The 21,009-nt window shown below is 36.1% G+C and overlaps 1 long non-coding RNA gene across 1 annotated transcript; it reads left to right on the top strand.

Annotated features, from left to right (window-relative positions):
* The first annotated feature begins 4,177 nt into the window (after positions 1–4,177).
* Positions 4,178–19,894, top strand: LOC140670463 (uncharacterized). Its single transcript, XR_012047566.1, has 3 exons — positions 4,178–4,450; positions 4,972–5,340; positions 19,759–19,894. It is a non-coding gene; the product is annotated as an uncharacterized lncRNA (long non-coding RNA).
* Positions 19,895–21,009: the final 1,115 nt, after the last annotated feature.

Here is a 21,009-nt window from a genome sequence, read left to right on the forward strand (position 1 = left end):
GCTGAACACACCCTGGCCAAGTGCCAGGCGTGGGAAGAGCAACGCCGTGCCCTCCGGAGCGCCATAGGAGAGGAGGTCTTCCTATCTGCCATGGTGCGAGCCATGGTAGATGGGGAAGACCAGTGGAGGGCGGCCGCCTCCTTCTGTGGGGACGTTATGTCCCGGAAGGAGGCGGCCGAAAGAGAGAGGGAGGCGGATCCCAATGCCCCTCCCTCTCGGAGAAGGAGCGGGGGAGCGAGAATGCGGGCGTATAACGCTCGCATCCTTTAACCCCCCTAGGTGTCCCTTCTCCAGGGCCGCGGAGATGCAGGTGCGGCGGACACCTGCACCCCATTGCACCGCGACCCAACGAAGAGGCGACGTTGCGTGGTGGTCCCGCAACGTCGCCATCGGTGCGGCATTGGGCGTTTTAGAACGCCCGATGCCGCCCGCGCGGAAGAAGGGTCCTCCCTCCTTCGACCCTCAACAGGGCCGAAGGACGGGGACCCAGCGGGGGCGAATCCCGGTCGAATGCGAAAGCGACCCCGGAGCCCGTCCATAACCGCAGCGTGGACCACCGTTGGGTTTTAGTGGGTGTGCCCGACCATAACTAATTGGTCGGGCGAGTCCCACATACCCTCTGGGAGTCCCCGCTCCCAGAGGGATGCGTAAAGCATTTCCCAACGTAAAAAAAAAAAAAAAAAGGCCTCAATCCTCCGGAAAGAGGTGGGGTCTGCTCTGGCCTTAGGGCTAAGCGGACTCCACCAAGAGGTCCGGACGACTCGGGGGGGACCCGTATGTCCGGAATCCCCCATCTCTAGTGAAGGGGCGACCGCGCTACCCACCTGGGCGATGGTAACAGCCAAAGGGGGTGAGGGGAAAAAGAGGGAAGAGCTGGTTCCAAAGGGATCCTCTCCTGTTAAAAGGAATAAGGGACCTTCGAACCAGTTTTCCTCCCCTGGTGACGGGAGGAAGAAGGGCAGAGGGCGCGGCACTGGTGCTCCCTTGAGGTGCTTTAAGTGCCTCAAGGGGGGGCACATTGGTGGTGCCTGCAGATCCGAGGTGTTCCGGGGCGACCGGTGTTACCAGTGCGGCGTACCCGGACACCTCGGATGGGGGTGTCGGGGGACACCCAAATGCGCATTATGCGCAGATCTGGGTGTTCCCTCCAACCATGCCCTGGGCGGGGGCGTCGAGTGCTCTTCCCCTCCTGTATTGGAGGAGAGGAGGAGAAGAAAGGGTCCCCCACCGGGTGCGGAGAAGGTGTCTCCCCCGGTGAAGGTGGCCTTGGATGCGGTAAAGGCCCCTGGTGTGGAAAGTGGGGGGGATGTTGCTTTAACACCCCCCCCCTCCCCAGAGACGATTGAGGACGCCTCTATTATAGAGGTGGATGAGGTGTCCCCGCCCGGGGAAAAAACCCTCTCACAGATGAAAGGGTCGTGAGGGAGCAGGAAGGAGTTAGACGTAGTCTTTCCCCCCTCTCCCCCACGGGGCAGTGAACTCGGGGGGTCCTTGGACTCCCCTCGCCCCTGATCCAGACCGAACATCTGATCTTAGCGGGGGAAGTGGGAAATAACTCTCACTTCCCCCAGGGGTCAAGGGGGAGTGGGTGCGGGAACACCCACTCCCCATTGCACCTTGGCCCCAGGGAAGACGACGGGGTTGCGTGGTGGTCCCGCAACGCCGCCGTTGATGCGTCACTGAAGTTTCTCTCAGTGACGCATCAAAAGGCAGGAATCTCCTCCGACCATCTGGGGGAGAAAGGCGGGGGTGGTTTCTGTTACAATCCCGTAATTGAATTTCAACGATTCTGATATTACAGTAATATTTTATTTCCATATATTTTAGTAAAAAGAATTTTAGCTTTTATTTGGAAAACTAATATATAGTAGTCTAATGATTACAATTTTTTTTCTATTTCTTTACTGATAAGGTCAGTATTATTTTGTTAATATTTCTATGCAAGCAACGTCCAATTTAATAGCTATATAATACTATGCTTGATTAAATATTTTATTAAGTTCAAGTTGAGATATGTATATCTCATACTTTGTGTTCATATTTCTAGCGGTACGTTTATATTTTGAAAAATTTAATTTGAAATTTTTGGTGAGACGTCACACAGGAACGCCCACTCCCCTCTCGAGTCGTACGATTCGCAGAGCTGGACAATCAAAATCTGGAAACACAAAAGTAAATAAGCATCGTTTTGCAGGAAGCACCTGCGCCCCTACCGTCACCTTGTCATCTCTCGATTTAAAGGAAATATGCACTTTTATGATAGACTCAGGCTCTGATCTGAATTTAATTAAAAAACAATATATTAATTCTCACATTTTTTCGGATAAAGAAAATATCCAATTATTGCAAGGAATAGCATCCGAACCCATAAAAACATTAGGTGCTATTCACATTTCATTACTGGGAAAACAAACAGAATTTCATGTAGTCCCCGACGATATATTCATTTCGCAACATGGAATTCTGTGACGTCTTGCCAAAAATAAAATTTTCAAAAACACAAATATACTGTTCAATTATAAAATGTACGCTATATATATATACAATTCGGTATATTACTAAATGCTTGCTTATATAAAATCATAATTAAGTAATATAGTTCTTAATGAATAAAAATTAATCATACAATCATAGTTATTCAATTATATTAAATATTAATTAAAATTTAAAGTCAAAGTCTCTTACAGTTATATATATATTCTAAATATATATATGTTTATTTATATTCACATGGATGAATATAAATTTAAAACAAATTAACTTCTTATAAAAATTAGACCAAAAATAATACTGACCCTTATCAGTAAAGAAATAAAAAATTGTAATCATTAGATTACCATATATTAAATTTTCAAGTAAAAGTTAAAATTCTCTCTACTAAAATATATGGAAATAAACACTACTATAGTATCAGAATCATTGAAATTCAATTACACGATTGTAACAGAAACACTTGCAAATTAGTTATATTAGAATTAAATCATACTAACAATCGCTTTATAAATCTTACATTTTCATAACTATAACAAAAAAAAAATAATAAAGAAAAAGAAATATCATTCAGTAAAGTACATTTCAAAAAGCATACGCACACTAGCGTTAGGAGATACATATATATATGCAAATCTATATAAGCTAATTTATTTAATAATATTAATAATATTAATTTTAATAATATTAAGCTAATTTTATATATCAACATGTAAATCTACATGAAAGACTTTCTCTTAGTGTAATGGATGAAAAAGTAATATTCTAAAAAGATAACACATGACAAGTATTATACATGTATGTCTACATATATATATATATATATATTTATATATATGTAAAGGAAAGCTAGTCTCCTATGCTAAAGTAAAACCATAGAGAATCACGATAGAAAGGAATTATAAATTAAAATAACAGTATTAAACTGCATCTTCCATATATACTATTATAAAAGCGGATATGTTAAGATGAAATATGTGATACAACAAGAGAGAAAATTAAAAGAAATTCAAATATAAAAGCATAAATTAATAAGTGAAAAGAAAAGGAATATTAATGATGAGACATAATAATTTCGAAAAGGAATATTAACTCTTGCTATACTTGAATTAATAAGTCTCTCTTGCTGTAAAAAGAATTATAATATAAGAGTGCGAAATCATTTTATAATACAAAGAACCTTTCATTCGCATAATGACACAATAAGCGACGGCGAGAAAGACTCAGTGAAATCGAATATTATTCTTATTTCTTGACGCAGAGACCCGATGAAATCGAATATTATACTTATCTATTGACACAAAGACTCAGCGAGACTAAATACTATCTATCAACGCAGAGATTAGTGAAATCGAATATTACTTCTATCTATTGACGAAGAGACTAGTGAATATTATTCATATCTCTCGACGCAGCGACTCGATGAAACTAAATATTATAACAATGTGCCTTTTGATATTCACGTTGAATATCAAATTGAGATTAAGAAGAGCTCACCGTTTCTGACGTCTTCGAAGACGGAAAGTTCCCTCACCAAGATCAAAAATCCATCTCCACCGGATGACATAGCCAACCCGGGAAGCCTTGGATTCACCGGACGTCTAGAGGGAGGTGACCCGAAAGTGGGGACGGAGCGCAGAACGTCAGTCGAGTTTGCGGACGGAGTCAGTCGTCTTCCTACCTTCAACCTAAAAGTCGCATTATAACATCCAAAGCGTGACAGTCGTCTTTCTACCTTCAACCTAAAAGTCGCATTATAACATCCGAAGTGTGACAGTCGTCTTCCTACCTTTAACCTAAAAGTCGCTAACCACTCATCATCTTAATAAGTCGTTCATCATAAGTTAAACAGTAGACGTGAAGAAGTCATCTTAAGTGATAGAATCTCTGAGTCTTTGTTCGCTGCGTCCTAAAATATAATTCAACTTAGTTTTTCTGACTACTACTTTGTGTCGTCAAGGTAGAGTCTTTTTATATCTTAAGATTTTTCTACTCCGCGACTCATTTTAAATTAATTTAGATTTAATACTATATTACCATTGATATCTTTAATCACGGTACAGTGCGGATGTACCTCTCGTTTTAATTAATAACATTATCATAGCAACTTATATACTTGCAACTTTGTAAAATTATTTTGATATTTGAAATATACCAGCTTATTCTTGCATTACTTTAAGTGAATTGTTAAATCCAGTGTTCCTACATTCCAGAGCCAACATTTACTATAAACAATTAGATATTATACAAATTATTACTACAATATTAACTAAATATCAAAGTCATTAGAATCTTATCATTTACTCTATCTGGATAAAGCGATAGCGAGTCTCGAGCCTGGGAAAGAGCAAAGTGACGTGCCCCTCGTTACAGTTCAGGCAGAGCTGAGACTTAGTCGATGAGCTGTCTGGGCGTCGTTTAATCCAGATTATTAACAAAAGTTAATTTAGCAGAATAAAAATAATTTACGATAATTTATAGTAGATGCCTGGTACTCGCCGCGCCGGTAAAAAGTACAAACAGTTACGCGCCGCTTTACGCCAACAACGGCAACTTCAAAATCAAATTAATGCTTCTGATCAAATAACTGGAAATAGTGAAGAACTTATTATAGACATACCAAATAATCAAAGAATCGTTGTTGAACTCTTCAAGTGGCCGCAGGCCTTAGAGCCAGTTGACATCTCCAGCACCCGAAGAACTTTCGAGTTCATTGGATGGCCTGGACCATTGGCGCAGATAGAACTATTTCTTCCTGAGATCTCTGTCGCAGACATCCCTGAATCTGATCCACGAAAAACAGCACGCGAGAAGACACAGGAAAATTCACAACAATAAAATATTATTAAAGTAAGTCACACACACATATATTTTTTTTTGTTTAATACTATTTTAATTCAACACCATTTTAATTGCACGTTAGTAATCATATTACTACTTTATCTTTATATCATTAAAATTATAAAAAAAAAAAATAAAAATATAAGTAAATTTTTTTATTTGCAATTGCTTTCACTATATTAAAGCATTTTCTCTATCATTTAATAATATTATTCCAAATATAGAATACTTAAAATTTTCATTATATATATATATAATATAATATAATAAATAAAACATAGTAATAGCAATACAATTATAAGTACACGTATATATATTATTGTTCATGTAATAAACTGTTCCACCCTTAGCTCCTAGATATAACTCGCGAAGAAATAAAAAAAAAATTTGAAGCAACGTATACATATATACACATATTTCACTAAATAATTAACCATAACAATAAATCTTCATAATAAGGTTTTTAAGACAAATAAAGTATTAATAAGAATCTTTTTAAGCATACGTATAAGTATTTGTGAAAACAATAAACTTTTTCTTTATTTATAGATTAATATTAAATTATTAATTATTAGTCTTTCTAATTATAATAAAAGAAAAAAAATAGAAATATATATAAATGAAAGGAAGATTCGCGATACTTATCTTAATAAATAATGTCATAAGGAGCATCCTTCTTATAACTACCATTTTCCTTCTCCATCAGAGACGGTGACTTTTTAAATAAATAATAGCACCGGCCTCTAATTAACCATATTCCAGTGTGAATTCATTTATTTCTACACCATCTTCCCTTGAAAAAAAAAAACAAAAATTAAAACATACTTTATTTAACACATTATTATTATTCAGCATATTATTATCATTTTATTATGAAATAAGAAAATCCATTCAAAGTATTCATGAGTCACAAAATCCCCTACATAATTAAAAATAATCAATTCTTTCTCATACTCATTACTATATGAGTATAACTTGTTCAAAATTATATATTAATTCATATCAAGTAATTAACAAATTATATTAAGAAAGTTTTCATCCCCTTCTTCTCAATCTATAATAAAACCGAGTCAATTTGTTTATAAATAAACAATCAAGTGACATGTTAAGATAATAATTTTAAAATACATTTGCACATTAGGGTAATTGTTAAAACCCTCCATACACATATACTTATAAACAATCCATTTGTTAATTAACAATAATTTATATAAACAATATCCTATTTTTCTCATCTAAATTAGACTCCTTTATAACTACAAAAAAAAAATTTTAATTATTTTTCAAATTTTTATCTCTATCTCTATATTAGCCTCAAATAAATTAATAATTAATGAAACCACATATAACCGACGCTAAAATACAACAGAATACTTCCCAAGACACTATACTAGAAATATTAATACAATTTTTAGAAGAAAATAAAGAAAACATTATTTATAATTTAGACGATATTATTATTGAGCTTATGAACCAAGCCTCAATTGTAGTGGTTTCCGATCAATAAAGAAAATCTCCTGATTATCAAAAGGATCAAGACTTAGCTCTCGGCGACTCCCTGGGTATAGCCGGTTTAAACAGGTTGCCCTAAAAAACTAAATAGAGAGCAACCCTGGTATTGACACTGAGGTGGACGATAACAGTGGATCGCGAGACGTGCGAGCACGAGACAAAAATTGGTGGCAGCGGTGGGATGACTATATTGGATTTCTGAAAGAATAAACCATTCTAGTAAGAAATTCTCGCCTAAAAGACTTGACCTATAACGATAATTTTGAATCATGAATACTCGATCTCAATTCTCCAGAACTGCCTCTGAACATAGTGATAGTGATACTACTATCATTACTCCTTTACAAAAACAACAAGCCGAAATTAAGGTTATGATGCAACAATTACGGAATAAAGAAAAACTCGTACGGGAACAACAAACTGCTTTAAATACGCAACAGAAAGAATTTGAATCTTTGAGAGAAAAATTTAACGCTGAACAAAACGCTGCTGTTGACATAAACAGTCTTACTTCAATATTAAGCTTATTAAGACAAGAAGTTTTCTCTTTAAAAACCTTACCAAATCAATTAAACAATCTAGAACAAAAGGTATCCGAAATGCGACAACAAGGCTTGTCTAATCTACATGTACAAGATTACATAAGAAGTTTGCCTCAACAAGATAATAATAATACTTTACCTGATAATGCAATCCCGAAACCTCCAGTTAACAATGGCAATCTTCCTCCTTCATCCGTTTCAAGAAATGCCCCTCTGAATATGGATCATATCCAATTAGTCTCTCCCATTCGTATTAAGGACATCATTGAGTCCATTCCCATATATGATGGCCATAAGATGTATTTCAGTTCTGTAAAACATGCGAACGAGCATTAAATTTGATGCCTTCCTGGCAAGAGAAATTTTTATTACCACTAATAGTAAACAAACTACAAGGACATGCGTACGCAGCAATAGAAGGAATAGAATATCATAATTTGACGGATCTAACTAATCGATTAAAAAGAGTATTCGGTTCTAACAAATCGGTTGACCAATATCGCGGGGAACTCGCTAATGTTTACATGAAACCGAATGAAAATATTTTTGATTATATAGAGAGAGTTAAAGAATTAAGATCCGCCATTATAGATGGAGAACTGACGATTCACGGTAATTTGAGCGAACAACTTCGCTATAATATTAAAACAAGAGCTTTAAAAAATTTTATTAACGGCCTTCCACCGGAATTATTGATTCGTGGCAAGCTAGAAGAATATTATTGCCTTGAAGATGCAATCGTTGGAGCCATTCAACTAAGTAAGACTTTAGAAACCGAAAATTATCGCAAAAGAGCTGCATTTCCCACACGATCCACATTAATTCCTCGCGCAGACCCTACTTATACGCCCCGCATTCTCCAGAGTCCATCACGCAGCCTAACGGCTACTCCCATTACTACACCCAGAGTATATGATACGCGTAATAATAATGCCCCTTTTATTAAACCCTTAATTCCTGGACAACCTGGTCCGAACTACCCTACCGAAAAAATATGTCTTTATTGTAAATCCCCCGGACACTTAATTACTGAATGTCGAAAATTAGCGTATAAGAATTCACTTACAGAAGGGACGAGTTCTTCTAGTCAACCCCTTGATAACCAGGGAAACGGTCAGAGCGCTCCGGTCCAAGGAGGTGTTCGCCGGGACGCTGCTCAACAGGAACGCCCACTCCCCTCTCGAGTCGTACGATTTGCAGAGCTGGACAGTCAAAATCTGGAAACACAAAAGTAAATAAGCATCGTTTTGCAGGAAGCACCTGCGCCCCTACCGTCACCTTGTCATCTCTCGATTTAAAGGAAATATGCACTTTTATGATAGACTCAGGCTCTGATCTGAATTTAATTAAAAAACAATATATTAATTCTCACATTTTTTCGGATAAAGAAAATATCCAATTATTGCAAGGAATAGCATCCAAACCCATAAAAACATTAGGAACTTACCCTACAACTCCTAAGATTGGAACACTTAAATAAGGAAGAAAAGACTAATCTTAAAACATTAATCTCCAATAATCTGGACAGATTCCACTTACCCGACGATAAGCTAGGAACCACACACGTGACTCACCACTCCATTTACACTACAGACGACTTTCCAATCCACACCAAGCAATACCGGTTTCCTCCCATGCACAAAGAAGAAATAGATAAACAAGTTACTAAATTACTGAGAGACGACATGATAGAATGTTCACTCTCACCTTAATTCACCAGTATGGATAATTCCTAAGAAACCCGACTCATCTGGAAATAAAAAATGGAGAATGGTTATTGATTACCGCACTCTATAAATGAAAAAACAATAGGAGACGCTTACCCTCTTCCTAATATAACCGACATACTTGATCAACTAGGAAGCGCTAAATATTTTTCCGTTCTTGACCTCGCTTCAGGATTCCACCAGATACCCATGAATCCAAATGACGCTCCTAAAACAGCATTCTCCACCTCTTAAGGCCATTATCAATTTAAACGAATGCCTTTTGGACTGAAAAATGCCCCTGCAACATTTCAAAGATTAATGGATAATGTCCTATCTGGGTTACAAGGTAATGAACTTTTTGTTTACATGGATGATATAGTCATTTATGCACGATCTTTAAAAGAACATGAAGTGAAATTTAACAAACTAATGAAAAGATTACGCGAAGCTAATTTAAAATTACAACCCGATTATTGTGAATTTTTGCGACGAGAAGTAGCTTACCTCGGTCATATTATCGGATCCGACGGCGTACGACCAGACCCTACCAAAGTTACCGCTGTCCATGATTTTCCTCCTCCCAAAAATCCTCCCAAAAAGCATAAAACAATTTCTAGGATTAGTTGGATACTATCGGCGATTTATCCCGAATTTCTCAAAAATTGCTAAACCTTTAACTGATTTACTTAAGAAAAATAACTGTTTCAAATGGCAAAAAGATCAAGAATACGCTTTTAATAATCTCAAAGAACAATTATGTACCAAACCAATATTACAATATCCCGATTTTAGCAAACCCTTTAATTTAACTACCGATGCATCCGGATATGCAATCGGCGGAGTATTAAGTCAGGGACCAATCGGAAAAGATCTTCCCATCGCATATACATCAAGAGTACTTAATAAAGCAGAACAAAATTATTCAACTATCGAAAAAGAATGTTTAGCAATGGTATACTGTACAAACCATTTTAGATCTTATTTATACGGTACTAAATTTATTATCGTGACAGACCATAAACCTAGTATGGCTACATTCTATTAAAGATCCTTCTTCGAGACTTTTAAAATGGAGAATCAAATTAGCTGAATATGATTACAATATACAATATAAAAAGGGAACACTAAATAATAATGCCGATGCACTATCTAAAAACCCAACCGTTAAAATCTTACCTTTTAAGAAAACTCATCCTCTTCCTCCAGACCTTGATTTCGATTCTGATGAATCTTTATTCTCAGCCCGTCAACCCCTGATTCAAACCAATGTAGAAATTAACCCCCATAATCCTTCACCTGTGACCGAAAAGGAAATAAACGAAGATACCTCCTTGTTAACACATGTAGATACACCTGTAACGGAACCACTAACTGTTGAAGAATATAATAGTGACGAAAACGAAAGTATAATTAGTAATGAAGACCTGGAAACAAGTAGCGAAGAAAGTGATGATGAATTAATACCCGCTGACAATGTACCCTACGTGGAAGTACCTACCAAGCATAAAGTCAAAGCCCGAATAAGCCGAGATAGATTGCTAAAACATAATGATAACTATATAATTTTTATAACATTAAATGTTGAACCTTTCGATAACGGAGCTACAAAAGGAACTACAGGAAGCCAACCTGTTATCCGTGTATAAGGATATAACTTATAAAAGGGCAAAAATAAATACAATACGTTCAAAAACTCTAATATCCCTAAAACCTAACCACCGCACTTTAATAGAACCGGATAATATAAAAAACTGTATCAAATCATTGCTGGATGTCGTACAAGAATTGCAATTAGAATCCATTTCAATAAAGAAAACTAATTTTTTTGACACTGTCCCATGGGCTTATGTAGAATCACAATTAATCAAACATATGAATGACATAAATATTTGCATAACTATATGTAAAGATATTATTCAAACGCCAAATATAGAGGTAAGATCTTCCCTTATCCGTGAATATCATGACTCAACAATTGGCGGCCACAAAGGAATAACTAAAACCTATAACAGATTAAGATCTTATTATTATTGGAATACGATGAAAAAAGACATTCAAAATTTTATTCGAAATTGTCGGACTTGTCAATTAAAAAAATTAACAAGAATAAAAACAAAACAACCAATGATAATAACCGACACTCCCGGATCAGCTTTCGACAAAATATCAATGAACATTGTAGGTCCATTACCCATATTCGATAATGGAAATATTTACATACTCACGATACAAGATTTATTGACAAAATATTCAGTCGCAGTACCTTTAAAAGAAGCCACGTCATTAACCATAGCAGACGCCTTTATAAAAAATTTTATTTGTATTTATGGAACTCCCCAAGCCATTCTAACCGATCAAGGATCCAATTTCCTAACCGCCTTGATGAAGAACTTAGCAAAAAAATTCAGAATTAAACAATACCACACAACTGCTTATCACCCCCAGTCTAACGGATCGATAGAAAAATCTCATCACATTTTAACGGAATATTTAAAAACACAAATTAATAAAGACTCGAACTGGGATGATCATATCGCTTTAGCCATGTTTTCATATAATACAAGTATACACGAAAGCACAAAATTTTCTCCTTTTGAACTAATCTTCGGAAAAATAGCGCGATTACCTTCGTCTAATACTATTATAGAGGAAAATATAGACCCTACATACACTGAATATTTAACAAACCTATTCAATCGATTGCGTGACACGCAAGAAGAAGCAAAACTTAATACAATCTAAAACCAAAAGCAAATATTATTATGACAAACGTACTCATGTACAAGAATTTAAACAAGGAGATTATGTATTTTTATTAAAAGAACCAAATAAAGGTAAATTCTCAGACCAATATATTGGACCTTTTGAAATACTTGAAATACTACCAAAAAACAATATTAAAATTTCATTCAAAAATACTACAAAAATTGTCCACGCGGACAAATTGAAAATCGCTCATATAGAGCCAGGATGAAATACATTAAGTCTAAATTTTTGGTTTCAGATGTGTTGGCATTGCCAACGACCAACAATAAATCCCATATACAAATCGTCACCTGCTTTCTCACAAGTACAACAGCGATTAGACATTACATGGTGCGTTAGAGCTATCGGATTTTCCCATATCAAACGTGGAAATCTGATTTGTACAGAATGCTACCACTTTTTACCTTCTGAATATTATAGATGGTTAGGTTAGGTTTTATAAATATTTTAAATGCCATTATCTTATAATCACAAGTTATTATGAACCAATAATATGCAAAATATGTAAGGTACCTTTAGTCACATTAAGATCATTAAGAGAATGCCCTCTATGTCATGATACATATTTTTCTTACTGAACAAATTTAGAAGAAGATGAAGAACAAACTGATACAGAAGAATCTGTGTTAGTTCGTATACATGGATACTTTGAATAAATAAAAATCGGTCAATTTCCCTTTCTGCACTACCTTTTTTCTCTTTATAGAATGAACTCGCAAGGCCAATCTACAGGGCTACAATTCAGCACAGCATTACAGCCTAATACCGACCTATTCTCATTACTATCAATCACACGATGCACTAAATCTCTTGGGTACCGACACATAGCCTCAGGATTCGCATACTGTACCCAATGTTATAGCCTTTTCCAACCGCAATATCAAAGTCAATACGAATGGATAGTGTCACACCACATGATTTCTGGTGAACGGTTTCGCGAAATCATTTGTGCACGTTGCAACGCCAATATCACAATAACCAGACTTATGTATCAATGCGATGAGTGCCTTCTGAAATATTTAGAATTTTTGTTAAACTGCGATGAGAGACACATCGACCTTAACATTATCCCTAATCCACTCATATTATACGTGAGCGGTTTTCGATACTATTAGTACCCTAATAAAACAATATAAGATGTGTTACTCGTCACAGAACTCCTCAACCCTTTCACAATCACACTCCTCATCTCGTCCTGCAGAAGCGCTTCAAAGACTATATATAGTACAATGTATTAAAACACGCTTTTATAAAAAAATAAATAATATGCATGTCATTTTATGCCCTAGATGCTACGATACATTGCTTTTGGAATCCGTAAAGCCTTACTACGAAGAATTCAAGAAACACCATTGTGTAGACGGCACAAGATTTAATAGAAGTAAATGCTACATTTGTGAAAATTACCTAGAAACAATTCGATCTATAGTTCATTGCAATCTATGTGCCAATCGATATCTTGAATTCATCATCGAAATAGAACAACAACACCAGAACATTTATGATTATGAAGACCCCGGTAATACTAATAATAAATGATGATTAAAAATAAAATATAAAATAAATATATATATAAAGAATATATACTATACAATAAGAATAATAATTATAAGATTACAGTAGTGTTATAGTGGGGATTCTAAGCCATGGGGCGCTGAGGGGGGTGCGGGGACGGGGGTATCTGAGAGGCGCGAGGGGTCTGTTAGGGAAAGGGGGGGGGGAAATGGTCCTACACACGTTTGAAAGTAGATGTTTATCTTTGCAAATGATTTTATAGCCGGGGTATTTTAGAAGTCATAAAACTGTTTTTTTTTCTAGTTTTATGATCATTTTATGACCATTAGAATATTATGAAAAAAGAGATTTTAAGCGCCGACGTTCGGCAGCTTTGTACCCTTGCGGAAAATCTCCCGTAAAACTGGAGCAAAATATCTTCCATAATTTTAGGGAAAGAACTGCAACTGCAAGGTGTTTATCTTTGTAGTTTATTTATAGCCGGGGGACATTTTAGAAACCATAAAAGTGTTTTTTTTCTTTTTTTTTCTAATTTTTTATGATTATTTTATGACCATTAGAATATTATGGGAAAAGAGATTTTAAGCGCCGACGTTCGGCAGCTTTGTACCCTTGCGGAAAATCTCCCATAAAACTGGAGCAAAATATCTTCCATAATTTTTAGGGAAAGAACTGCAACTGCAAGGTGTTTATCTTTGTAGTTTATTTATAGCCGGGGGACATTTTAGAAACCATAAAAGTGTTTTTTTTTCTTTTTTTTTCTAATTTTTTATGATCATTTTATGACTATTAGAATATTATGGAAAAAGAGATTTTAAGCGCCGACGTTCGGCAGCTTTGTACCTTCGCGGAAAATCTTCCATAAAACTGGAGCGAAACATCTTCCATAATTTTTAAGGAAAGAATGCAACGCACCAGCGCCAACATTCGGCTGCTCGAATTTGAGAATCTGTCTCCGCGTTAAAACGTATTCAACAGTCGTCGAGTGTCTTTCGATTTAGTGCTAAAATGAATATAGAAGATGTGATTGTCATCGAAGACAATGAAGACAATGAAGATGTGGTTATCATCGACGACAGCGATGAAGAAGTGGAAATAGTGAATGACTCTGATTATGAGAGTGATCCGGAAGACTATTTGAATAAACAAGTAGTGCCGTTAGTGCGTGAAGATTTACGAATTATAACTGAACGGCAGGAAATGTGTAACATCATATTTTATTACGAAGTAAAAAAAGTATGACAACGACGAGGAAAATAGTGAAAAATTTTGTTCGGGATGTTTCATTGAAGTTCAAGATTCATATACACAAGGTAAAATTGTGTATAAACATGAAACTGGACAATATATTTATCACGGTTGGAACTCATGTAATAATTGTGAACACTCACTGTGCCAAGTAATAGCATGTAGTGTGTGTCGTTTTTGTGTGCAGCAATAAACTTTTGTAGACATTTGCTAGGACTAAGTGCTGTGAAAAATGGTGACCGAAAAACTATTAAATCCGGTGGTGGAGTTTCAACGAAATCGCGAACTTGACATAAAAAATTCCTCAACAGTGATCTTTAAACTACAAAGTTATATATGGACGAATGAAAACAACAGACTAAGGGGAAAGCCTTGCAAGAATTGCTGTTTACCAAGCGGAAATCGGCAAGCATGTCCTGAGCAGTTACAAGAAATCCATCGGGAAATCCGTCAACATATCGATAACATGTTGTATCTACAACATGTCATCGACAATGATCCAGATTCTGATACTGATTCTGATCAGTAATTGTAAGTAATTCTTGATGTGTAAGATTCTTTTTCAAATTATGAAAATATTAATAAATTTTTTTTTTTCTGTTATGCAAGAGCCCTGCCTGGACGCCACTACCACCGCCCGGTCATTTCCTCCAGTGCCTCGCAGCAGCAGTCGTCGTCGTGCCGTACCCCTCGACCATCGGCGTGCAATCTTTTATATATTTTTTTTTATATCTTTTTCTTTTTATTTTTAAATTCACACACACACACACACACACACACAGATTTTGTAAATAAACACACTTTTTAAATAAAAAAGAAATTATGTTAAACACATATAATTGCTTGCTTGCGCTTCCTTCATCTATCCCATCCTTCTTCCTTCATATACTAAATATAATTAGATATAATAACTTAATATTTAATATAAAAAAAAATATAAAAAGAAAAAAAAGAAAAAAATAATAAAAAGAAAAAAATAATAAAAAGAAAAAAATTATAAAAAGAAAAAAATTATAAAAAGAAAAAAAAAAGAAAAAAAATTTCTGTTTGCGTTCTCGCTTTCCTTCGCCTCGCGCTATCTCTTTCTTCCCTAGCACTTACTCTCTCGCTCTACTTCACCTCGCGCTATCTCTTTCTTTCCTAGCACTTACTCTCTCGCTCTCCTTCGCCTCGCGCTATCTCTTTCTTTCCTAGCGCTTACTCTCTCGCGGTCCCAGCATGACGTCATTCCCCGCAACGAGCTATATATGAGAACTGGGACTGTTTACGGGTGGGAGGAAGCACGGATGGGAAATGCGTGCGAGTAAATTATATCATAATTTAAATTTAAAAAAACTTTATTCTTCTCTTTTATATATATATTTTTTTTTTTTTTTTTTTTATTACATATTGTGACTAAAAACTAAAGCCACCAGTTCGCAATCGACGAGTTAATGTTTATTAAAGGCGTCGCTGGCGCATATTACATTTGACACTTTTTTATTATCCGTTATAGTGGACGCAATATTGGAGAATTGTGTAAACTTAGTATCGACTGTCTCGGTGATTCTAACCAATCGATCAAAGGTTACATCGATGCATTGATCGAGATCAAACATACGGTGTAACGTCGGTTCAATCATCATCATGCGTACGTTTAAAGATTCGAGACTTATAAGTTTAGTATCGTTAATCGTATGAACTCGCACTGTTAGCGGTCCAACGCTTATAAAATTATAGGTATCTTTAGAGTCCTTTCGCAGTAAATCGTGAATATTGCGACGTTGCTTGTAGAGTCCCTTCCACGTTTCGAGAGATAATACCAGTTCCTTTCCTTGATGATCTCCTATGACAATTTCCACGTAACTCGGTGTACCCACGTTGATACCAATTTCAAGGAATTTGAATTCCGTGGTTGTCAATGCGTATCGTCTACTTAGTATACGAATCGCACGACGCTTCAACGAAATGCTGTAGAAAAATAAAATAAAAAAATTAGTTTAAAAACAATTTGTGAAAAAATAGAAAGAAGTTAAACAAAAACTTACTTGTCACATTTGTTCTCAAACGATGGAGTTTCATAACGATTCGGTACGTAATTATTCACGCTTCTGCTAGGGCCGCCACTGGTTCTTTTGACGTAGTACATATTTCCAGATTTCAAAAGTGGACCACTTTCACGAACGGTTAACGCAACACTGACCATATGAAGAATCAAATATACGTGACATCCCGTTTTTCAAAGTAGTGGGAGATTAGTGGTAAATGTGGTGGGAGATTCTAGAATACTTTAGTGCTCTGAAATTTTTAGAAGGGAGAGAGAGACGATACTCGGATAAAAAGAATTCTTAAATGACTTGTGAGGGTGGGAGGGAGGGAGGGAATGAGGAGGGGGAATAAGAAATAAAATATATTAGTGTTTAAATATTTTATTTTTCCAAATCTTGCAATTCTTTCTGGCGTTGCGACCACCAGTTAAATATTTTGAATACATTTTGTAATGCGCAATTCTTAACATGTTTTTCACATCGTATAGTATTTTTAACATCTAGATTATTTAGAGATTCGATATCGTCGTAATCAGCATTCAAGGTCTCAATGATTAAATTTTCTCTCGCATCGTCGCCGAGCATATTAGCAAGCCATTCTCGTTTCTGGCATCCTTTAACGTATACGATACACTGCATTTTATCATCTTCTTCTTCAACTACAGCTGTTGTAATCAATCGTTTCGCCATGCTGTACGCAACGATTCCATCCTCCCATTTGTAGTCCATGATGATTCGCCATGAAGCTTGACACTTTTCGGATTTTGTAAGGAGATACCATGGTATAGGACTCCGAAAAATGTAGTGTGCGAGAACAGTTTCTCTTCTCAGCACCGCCACCTCCTTTGCGATGAATTTATTCGAAACAAATCCTTGCAGATCGACAAACGTTGGTACAGACATGATGAGATCTCTTTTCGTCAGTTAAGAAGAATGACAACCATCTCGTAACACTCGGATTTATATCCAGCTTTCCCTCTCTCTAAATTATTGTCGCAAACACTTAGGTAATTTTGCGCACAACGTTGGTCAACGGGTTGTACTGGATTACGCGATCGTGTATGATGAGACAGTACGCAGTCGTATTATTAGCCACATTCTCCTTACACTCAAATTCCAATCGCACATTCACGGTTGCACTCTTGACCGATTCGTTTTGTCGAGAACAATCGATGATCACAAACGGACCGTACTGTAGAAACAGTGAGACAGTGAGACTCGGTTCGAGGTACTCGTACCCGTAATAGTTTTTGCAGAAACGCGCATACGTGTCGTACAGAATCGACCATCTGTTTTTATCGAAATCCAGATTCATGTCATCGTACGGATAACATTCCGAGTTCAGATAGAGTTTCACGTTTGTTAATTTACAATCGTCGAATTTACTCGCATCCTCGGACATAACATTCTTCCGGCCTGTCTGCAGAGCAAAGATAACGTATCGTGGTTTCTCCAGCTGAGTCGCGGTCTTAATGGCCCACGAATGTTTGGTTGTACGCTGCAACAGTGGAAACTCGTACAGATCCCACGAGCGAAAACCCATGCTGAGGTAGCGTCCGCTTTCCAGAGCGCGCAGCATAGACAGCTTTTTAATTTCACTCAACAACACATGTGGCATTCGCCATTGTATCTTGAATATGTTGATCACAGGCTCCAGCGTCAAAGCTCTAAGCAGACAATTGTGATTGCGCGATCGTATTAAGATTAATTCGTGACGAGCGTTAATTACTATGCGTCTGTAATCCTCGCAAAATCCCAATAACATGTAGAGCGGTACGCAAAAATTAAAGTGTCCATCCACAATAGTTGGCTCACTCCAGCCAGCATTTCTCATAATCACGCTGTCACGTGCTGTGACCCACTGTTATCGTCTACCTAGGTGTCAATAACAGAGTTGCTCTCTATTTAGTTTTTGGGTAATCTGTCTAAAACGGCTACACCCAGGGCTCCGCCGAGAGTGTCACGTGCTGTGACCCACTGTTATCGTCTACCTAGGTGTCAATAACAGGGTTGCTCTCTATTTAAGTTTTTGGGTAATCTGTCTAAGTCGGCTATACCCAGGGCTTCGCCGAGAGCATTTTCAATATGTACTAGGAACTAATAAATCAGGGGATTTTTTTACTGATCTGGAATGATGATAATAGAGGCTTGATTTAAAAACTCTTTTATGATATTGTCTAAATTGTAAATAATATTTTCTTTATTTTCTTCTATAAATTGGATTAAAGGTTCTAATATGACTTCAGGGTCAACGAAAGGATTTTGTTGAAATTCAGAATCAGTTGTCTGAGGCCTCATTTATTTTATTTTATTTGACAAGAAAAATTAAGAAAGTTGAAAATAAAAAGATTAAATTTATGACATATGTATTTGAAAATGATTAAGAATATTAAGCAAACGCGTTGAATCTCGTTATTGTATATTTGATAGTCTGGTGGTCAGAATACAATTCACTCGGCACTAACGAGAGGCTGAGGAAGTTCTAGGAACTCCATGACACCATGACAATTATCGCGTATGCAATGAACGTGACGCACAATGACACTCGCGTCAATTAAAGATGAGAGAAAATAAAATTCTAAAATTATAACTGCAATAGTTCTGAATTTATTCGATTTTTAGTTGAGGCAATAATTATGATTGGAAAATTTCAACTTTGAAATCATAAATAGATTGTGATTAATTTGACAAATTTTCAATTATATTAAAATTGAGATAAGGGTTAAGGTGGTTTGTGATAGTAATGGTGGGGGATTAAGTACTTACTGTTGTTGTATAGTAGAATTCACCGTCGGAGCAATTCCAAATATATACTGATTTTGAAAGGTTTAATTTACGACTTGTATAATGTAAGAGCAAATTTCCCAGTAATTAATGACTGCTTTAATATGAAGAACAAAATTAAATTGAGAAATTTAAATGATTTGGATTTATATTGAATGTAGATATCTCTTTCTTTAAGAGAAAGTCAACTGTTGCACTATGATTTTATTTTTCATAAATATCGTTGATGCATCTATTCACGTAATAAGAAAAGATCATTAAAATTTTATTGCTCTTATATAGATATATATATATATATGTTAATAAGAGTATGGTTCCTTGCAGATTCAGCACTGTGTGGTGAGGTGTCATATAAAGAAATGTACAACTGGAATATGGTGTGGTGGAGGCCAGTGATATAATTTATTGTTGTCAAAATCACTGTCTCCGATGGAAAATAGGAAGAAGAGATTAAACAAGGGATGCTCCGTTATTATTATTATTAAATTAAGTGTAACGAGTAGTTAATTCTCTTAGATCGATTATTTTATTTTATTCTAAATTTGCAAATTTCTTGGTATAGTATTTTAACTTTATAATTCTTGAGAGTGGTATCAAAATGTGAGTCAATTTGTAATTTTAAAAGTCAATAGTCTGAACTGTGCGTTATTCAAAAGAGTGAGATATATATATATATATATATATATATATATATCTTGTATGTATGTCTAGTTAACTGTATAAAAGATTTTTATTTCGGAGCTTGAAGGTGGAACAGTTTATTGCATTAGTCGTAGAAGCATATGTCTAAATTGTAATTATAATTGTTTTGCGAAATTGAAATTGTTAGAGTAGTAAGATGTCATATAAATGTCAAACACGATGTGTTAAAAATAGTAGTTCAAGTCGGAATTCTTTTCTTTTTTATTATATTTTGTTGGAATATGAGTGCGTTTTCTTTTTTTTTTATTAAAAATAGTAGTATTTTCTTGCTTGATCATATGCGCATGTGCGTGTATGTATTTAAAATAGTGATTTACCTTTATTACTGACTCTAGTTTTGCTGATTTTCCTGGGCCTTTTCCTCGTACTCTGGACTTTGTGGATCTCCCTCAGGGATGTCGGTGGTAGAGGTTGAGGCAGGATGCAGCTTGATTTCAACCAAAGGTCCGGGCCAGCCAATAAATTCGAAGGTTCTTCGCGAGATGGGAGCTTCAACTGAGTCAGATGCAGGAAGCTGATTGAAAAGTTCTACGACAATTCTTTGATTGTCCGGTACGTTAATTGGATTGTCTTTTTCTGCTTGGCTGAGACCGTTATCACTGTTCGAAATTTGTCTCTGTCGGCGTAAAGCGGCACGAAGTTGTCTATGTTGTTTACCGGCGCGACGAGAACCAGGCATTTACTATAAATTATAACCAAAATTTTATTCTAATTTAAAAAGTTATTCATTTCAGTTTGACAATCTGGATCAAGCGACATTCAAGCAGCTCATCGACTAAGTCTCAGCTCTGCTCAAACTAACACGAGGGGTGTGGCGTCCCGCCAAAAATAAAAAAAAAAAATAATTTTCAAAAACAAATATACTGCTCAATT

This window comes from Anoplolepis gracilipes, chromosome 10 (assembly GCF_047496725.1).
Source record: "Anoplolepis gracilipes chromosome 10, ASM4749672v1, whole genome shotgun sequence".
Lineage (NCBI taxonomy): Eukaryota > Metazoa > Arthropoda > Insecta > Hymenoptera > Formicidae > Anoplolepis > Anoplolepis gracilipes.